A 7,730-nucleotide genomic window follows, 5' to 3' on the forward strand; every position below is an offset into this window, starting at 1 on the left:
ATACGTTGTAGAACACGCGGATAGACTCAGTGATACATTCGCTTTTCTGGGGGAAGTATGATGACGTCTCTTCTACTAGGCGCCACACTCAAAATGTGAACATTAGCCGAAAAATCGTTTTTGTCCTAACCGTACATCTGTTAGATAATGAGCAAACCAATAATTATTTCTGCGTTGAATTACACATCAAGTAAAAATCTTCTTTCGTCAGAGGATCTGTTACGTTACCCTTAAGAAAATTGAAGGGCAAACGACACCGATTAAATAGCCTGTTTTTTTTCACTCCAGAGAGCATTTATTTGACTTTTTATAGTCTATATTTGAAATCTCTGTGATGGAGTTTAACTCGCATCAAGTTTGTTTGTTGACGACGATCAAAATAAAACGACTGTTAAAGAAGTACTTTTGGACAATATCGGTTAAGTTTGCACTGATTGTCCCATGTCGTGAAGATCCCATTGTACTGTGTTAGAACCTGCTTTTTCTTCTTCAGCCGCATATTCATTTGCAATGCCCTAGACTACTAATCTGAGATAACTGAAGAAGTTTATTTTCTCGACGGGAGCTTGTCTCACATAAACGAATTGAATAATATCTGAGCTTCGCTCAAATTACGAAAACGACACGCTATTTTTGTCGTCATAGCTTGCTGTTTCAACCTAGGAAGAACTGAACGCATGCTCGCCTGGATAAATAGCAGACAAAGTTCATCTAAAACTGAATGATTTATTGTGTATATTTATTCAGCGTAGAAAATGAAAACATTACATTTCATCGCTCAGTTAAGAAAACATTTCTCTTTTAAATTTCCGATAAAGAATCATTATGTCAGGTCTATGCGATAAATGGAGAAGTATTTTAGTATTTTTTTGTCGTATTTGGTACAACATCTATCTCACTACGTCTTAAAATTGCTTGCCAAGTGGAAAGTATTGAACTATGAGTTAGGTACGTTAATCATTTTGAGAAAGTAGGCCGTTAGTGGAAGGTTAACAATATGTCGACTATTGAATAGAGCATTTATGACCCACGCGCGCTCAAACTAGAACAGCTATTTAGTATTTAATTTCTTGAATGCTACTTGGCCATCGCTACCAGCTATGTTGCGCTCATGCAGCGTTCACATGTATTTCATATACTATTCTCTCAACGTCTTCCTTTAATAGTCTTTACAGTCTGTGTATTCAGTGGGCGCTCTCCTCCCGTACGACATTCGCTGGCTTTGTTTTCGTGACGATCTAACATTGGTCCTTTCTGATCGAGCCTTCCTCCGTCGCTCGTTTCAGCACAAGTGATCACGTAGATCACGACCTGAATCAACTAACGCCACTCACGATTACAACGAGGGTTGCTTGCTTCTATACGCTACTTTGCCAGTGGCTTCGCGTTCCCGGTCCTGTTCCCCGACCTACACCATTCAGCATGAATTAGGTGAATACCTACCTGGTCGGTCTCGAAGCCCAGTGGCCTGCACAGGTTTAGTAGTGCGCGGCCTTCGTAGCTGCCGCGATAGTGAAGGACTAGACCGTTGATCGGAGATTGACAATATTTAGGCTAGCTGCTAGAGCTGTTATATTCTGACCGTATTTAAACTAGCAGTTAGTTACTATTTCTTTTCTTGACCGTTGTAATACAGTAGAAGATTTTTTAGATCCATTAGAAGAAATAGTTAGATATAAAAAAGCAGCAGTTTGATGCTTGTTAACATCTTCCGGCTTTGTCTCGATGGATAACGCAGAACTGTCCTTACATTGGGTAAGCCTCAGGAATTTAAATTGTGTAGATGATAAACCCCAGTCATAAATTAATTTGCTAGAATTTGGTGTAGGGAAACAGGCATTAAGTTAATCCCTCGATGTTCGAACATTGTTAGAGCCACTGCATCTAGGGGGTTAAACTACCACTATGTTTAATGAGAAATCACTTAGAAAACGGCCTAGTTCGTTAAAAGGTGAATAAATGGCTTGTTAGGAAAGCATTGGCATAGGTTTTGTAACTTCTTTTTTACTGTATGTCCAGCTGAATACTAAAAATTTATGAGCATTAGTGGCATTGTACGGTAAAGGAAATACAAATAATGGAAATATCGTTTACAAACTACAAACGCATTGACCGTTACGACTGTTGTATGTATGAACAAGAAATGGTTTAATCGCACCTTACGTGCCCTGTCATTATTTTTGCGGTCTTTATTTTTGTAGCTGATTAGTTATTTAGTGAATATACCCTAGTATGAGAGTAAGAATAATACGTACAAAATATATTCTGGTAGCATTACGTTCGTAATGCTCCTAATACTTGCAAACGTGCGTTAGCCAAAAATCATCTGTTTTAACTCGCTAATACTAACGGTTCTATACAACCTATATTTTGTTTGATAAAGGCTGTGTATCGTGAGTGCTACACAGTTTTACCGTAATGTGTCTTGTTTGCCTAAATCGCAAATTACGTTCTTCGAATCGAATAACTCGAATTATAAACAAATTGCGAATCAATATGCGATATAATTACACAGTCAGCTAAAATTAAACCATTAATAATATTCTAAATTAATTTTAAAAACGATGCAAAGTTAAGACAACTAATATATAATATGTATATAATAAGAAATTAAAGAATGTCAAATATATTCAAGCTTCATGAGTAATTGTAGAGATAATCTGGAGTCTGGCGCCGCTAACCGAAGATTCCAGTCTGTGATTCCTACTATAACTTTTGTCCACAGCGATCGGTGGTAAAGATTCTAGCTGCGTTAAACATATCACACCCACATTTAGCCCACCCCTGTATCTGCTTATTCGTTGACAACATAGAGCAAATGCTGCCCTAAGAAAAAGACAAATGTATATTCAAGATTATTGCTAAAAAATGAATTTATTATTTGTTCAGGCCGACGTATGAAAATAAGATTGGTTGTTGTGTGCGTCAGTCTACTTCAACATCTATCCACATCATAGCTGATTAAATATGAAGTGAAAGTACTGAACTTATCGCCACAGGAAACACGTATTCGTTTCGTCTTGACAAACCCAACGTCTGTCGAAGTGCGCATCTCCCGATGTGCTATGATATGTTATATATTGTAGAATGATGAAATCAAATTGGCTCGTGCGTACAGTGCTTTTGTTTTATCCATTAAGGGGCAAAAGCAAAGTACGACACACGCACACATCGTCTGATAACCTGAAAAAATAAGGTAGGGGAAGATATTAAGCAATGGCCTACCTTTTAATTGATCGACTGATTGGTTGATTCAGGTAAATCTGCTAAATTCTGGTAAATCTGTATTAAGACATCCCATGCAATAACCATGTTACACAGTATTAGACGTATATTAGCTCTTAGAATAAAGCCGCCTTGGTAGACACGTTATTAATTTAGGACAAAAAGAACGACTAATCGCTTGCCACGTATGATCCAATAACTAGCAGACGGGGATAAATTGAAACTGAACCGGCAGCTTGTATAAAACGAGCCCAAATATCTGCTCATTGCCATTCAAATCTGTATTCTTAATAGAAGCATTTTGATACCTGTTATTTCAGCATGCTGTTTCATATGATCCTAATTAAACGTGACGTATACATGTATATATATATATATATAATCATTTTCGCTCATATTATTTTTCTATGGGTAAACGTCGACAGAAGCTAGGAAAAAATTGGAAGTATCCATATGTTCCACTTACATACCGCTGTGAATAGGTACAATTTTTACTGCATTAGTAAAACAAGCTAAGAGGATCGCTTCTAGCCTTTTGCTCAATAGCGCCCATTTGGGGGACGCTCAGACATTACGTCTGCGTGAAACTACTTGGCTACTTTTTACCGCTGCTGATACATTTTGTGACAAGGCTTTTGTAATTTTTAATGTTCATAGCTTTCTTCACCACTGCTTTAGATATTGTTTTGAATAATTAAATAGGTCTGGTCTAAACTCGATACGGTCTCTGCATAGAACGCTACTTACGTGACAGTGAAATACCACCATAATTTTATTAATGGGTCAAAGCATACTCCTACAAAGAGATACTCTATGAACAGTTGCAATTATTACAAAAAGACCGGCTTTCAGCAAAACACCGGGCTCTCCTGGTTCTTACAAACCTAAACACTGTAAGTTAAGGTATTTAGAATGCGGAGTCACGTTGGGTGGGAGCGACTGGCTGTCATTCTCAGTTTACAACTACAACCCTTTTGTATTAATACTATCTGGCAGCTCTTTTTAGCGGCTAGGTAGTTAGTTCTCGGACGAAGACAAGTCGGTTTTCCAGTTCTCGAAATCCTGTTCTCCCTTTCTATCTCAACATTTCAATCTGCATAGGCACAACAACAAACAAAAATAGAAAGCAGCTGTGGACGCAGAGGGTGACTGCTTAAAACGCCGACGTCTTCGGTCCCGTCGGAATTTTTCTACAATATTTCTTACTTCTCCATCTACGGCCCAGTCGTAGTTGGCTCAGTAATTGATCTGATATCGAATTATATTGTGCGTCCAAAATGGCTAACACCGACCGGTACGCGGATATTGATTGGGACCATCTCCCGACGTCAATGATCTCGTTGGACGCTGTCGCTGTTGCGGACTCTAATGGGGCAATCACAGTGGTACTATTTGCACTCGCTGGCTCCGTTCGTGGCATGTTTGAAGCAAGATCAGGGTCGTACTTGGTCGACACGGCTTTGGATTTTGCAGGTACCGGATTGTATGTAGGTACAGGGCTATATGTTCGTTGACTGAATTCGTAGTGCCATACATTGCCGAAGTACTGATTCAGCACGAGAACTCGCAAAACAACTAGCTATATGGCTTCTGGATTGCGGATGTAGCAGATTTCGTAACTGCCATTGTTTTCGTAATATTTGACTCAGCTGAAACGCAATTTTGAAGAACCTACTGGCCTTATGGTGTAGATAACGACGTATACCATAAAGTGGAGATTTTATTAGTATGTGCGAGAATTCTTGCTATAGTAGTTATTATCAACCAATTGCTTAAATTAATGCTTAACTACTTATCAGATTCCCTTTATTGATTTGCCGATACAGCGCGTTTATATCTATATTTTCTACAGTTTTTTTCTAAACTTACAAACCTTATTTAATTTCAGTCCTTCCTGTCGTAAACACGATGCTGTCGGACAAGTTTTTGACAAAGCAGCACCATGATTGTCACCGAAGTAATATCATTTCATTTCTATAAATTTGAATAATCCTCAAGTTCTAATAGACAAACTTTCCTAGGCATGAAAAAAAAAACTGTTTTCTAGCAGAGTTGTTTTATTGCATTCTATATTTACAAGCATGCCCCTGATTGTACGACAATTTCTCAAGTAAATTAGTGTGTTTTTTTTAAGAAACTCATTTTCCACTAATTGTGTATATTAATCCAAAGGGCACTCTCCTTCTCTTCCACTTTATCTCTGTCCATTAGCGTGAAAGTGAAATTTGTGTTTTGCGGAGGTCTTCGTAGAGTACTCTTAAATCGTAACAGAGGACGGCCTCTGCCAATCGGACCAATTTCTATAAACGATATGTTTATATGACCGTAACAAGTTGAACTAGCGTGCACCGACTCAATACAATCGTCAGCTGTGGCACATGCTATCGCAGTTTGTTTACCGGAAATAAAAAAGCCAGATACAGGTGACACGCATTACGTCTTTTTAACGGGCCTGAGATACGATTACTTCTATTTTAGCTGTAAGCAAAAATTAAAAGGATGTTGAAAACAAACGTCATCGGCAGTAAAGTGGAGTTTTTCAATGCTTAGAAAATGAAAATGGGAGGGGGGGGGGGCAGACCATAATTCTCACGACGAAAAATCCGAAACGTCAATATACAGGAGGTAGCTCCACCGAACGTCGGGCGTATCACTGAAATATAATATTCTGAGCTATGAGCCTTTTTGAAGAATCGACTCTGCCTTGAGTAACTATTTGAGTACAGGAAACATCTGGTTCTTGATTAATGTTTTCCTTTCTCGAGCAAACAAGGGTCATGCATTGAATATCGTTGCCATTTTGAGTTTGTGTTTATGCATACGAACTATCATTCTCGCATATGTAAATGAAAATTAATGAATATGAATAATGATGATTGCTTGAGGTAGAGTCTGCGCTACACTCGATGTGCTCGCATATTGTTGTACGCGTTCACTTGTTGATTTGAGCTTGCTAATTATTTCAACAAGTATGAGTCAACTGTCTGAACTCAGTTTCGAACTGCAGATGGGGAGAGTTGGAAATTTTCACAGGATAGCGTCTTTGCAAAAGCTTCATTATATGTGGCACTTAGATTAGGTATAAAGGTCCTTAATTAATTTTTTGAACCAACGATTGCCTGCTTTTTCGTCTGTGTGATGGATTGGCCGAAATGACCACGACTTGGAATTAAAGCTCGTTCCTAAATATCCTCGTTTAAATTAGAAAAGGAAATAAAAAAAAAGAAACGAAATATTTTTATTAAAATCTTTATTGATTTACCATGCCCCTCATCATAACGTACGCATTATCAGTAATTTTTTTATTCTTTTACTTCAGAAGCATAGGCTGATTTTGAAGAATCGCATCGTTTACACATTGTGTTGAGTACAAAGCTCACACTAAACATAGGCTTACTCTCAAAGAGCCGTTCGGTGTACGCGAAGAAAGTGATTAGGGTGAGTCGGCTGAAATAGAGATTTGGAATCCTACGAATAATTGAAAGACTACCCAAATATTTGAGTAATCTTTAAAGCTATAGGCTATTTGCAATTTACCTAGTTAAATAAATATCGTTGTATCTAATTCCTTGACCTCATTTAGATGGATGTATTAAACGTATACAATACGAGTCGTTACTTTAAAGGCAGTCGGTGTAACACATACACAGTGACGTAAAATTTTTATTTTCTGAATTTCCAATCGCGGCTGTAAATTTATTGCTGGTAACATAGACGATGTTTTAAACGACATCTGTTTTATGCAACACCAGGCTTCTGTAAGATGCTTTAAATCAGATCACTCAAACATTTGGATATGACGTGTCTATAAACATTTCGATTGGTTCTGTACAAGCAATTTTTACATGTATTCACCGACACAAAAAAATTTTAATTCAAATGGAAGCGGTTCAGGTCTGAATCAGTTTTGAATATCAGGATTAGTATGTAGGGTTTCAATAAAAGTCAACTCTTCGAGCCTATATGACAAAATGGATAGAGGTATATCACAAAGTGAGGAAAACATCCTGCTGCTGTTGCTTAAGGTGCTGCTGCTACTTCTGCTGCTCAGATGCAAGTCAGCTACAACATTAGGATCAGTGTATAGTACAATCGAGAAGACTTCTTTTATTCCGCAATCCTGCTGTGTGGGTTCACTGGATGGCTGTAACGATCCACTTAAGTAAGAGGCGCACGCGTTCTAATTACTGGCATTACGCGTTGTTTAGATACACTACCCTGAGATGGAGTAAGTTTTTAAATAAAAAGTTTGCTATCGGAACCTTATAATAAAGTTATTAGGGTGTCTGCGAAAGAAAATCAGGGGCAAAACAAATATCTAAAAAGCGAACGATTCAATTCAAATTTAAATTATTGAAGCAGGAGACGACGGTAGATACGACCATTGATGCAGTAAATTACTACTCATATTCAAAATGAAAGTTCCTTTTTAACCGTTGCAGCGAAAAATACAAATTAAAGCAGCCCAAATCTGTTTGAATAAACAGGCGTACGAGTTGTATTAG

General features: G+C 37.9%; 1 long non-coding RNA gene across 1 annotated transcript; it reads left to right on the plus strand.

The window, feature by feature from the left end:
* The first annotated feature begins 3,984 nt into the window (after positions 1 to 3,984).
* Positions 3,985 to 5,727, plus strand: LOC147756414 (uncharacterized). Its single transcript, XR_015324039.1, has 2 exons — positions 3,985 to 4,698; positions 5,114 to 5,727. It is a non-coding gene; the product is annotated as an uncharacterized LOC147756414 (long non-coding RNA).
* Positions 5,728 to 7,730: the final 2,003 nt, after the last annotated feature.

This window comes from Varroa destructor, unplaced genomic scaffold (genome assembly GCF_002443255.2).
Source record: "Varroa destructor unplaced genomic scaffold, Vdes_3.0 BEIS01000003.1, whole genome shotgun sequence".
Taxonomy (NCBI): Eukaryota; Metazoa; Arthropoda; class Arachnida; order Mesostigmata; family Varroidae; genus Varroa; species Varroa destructor.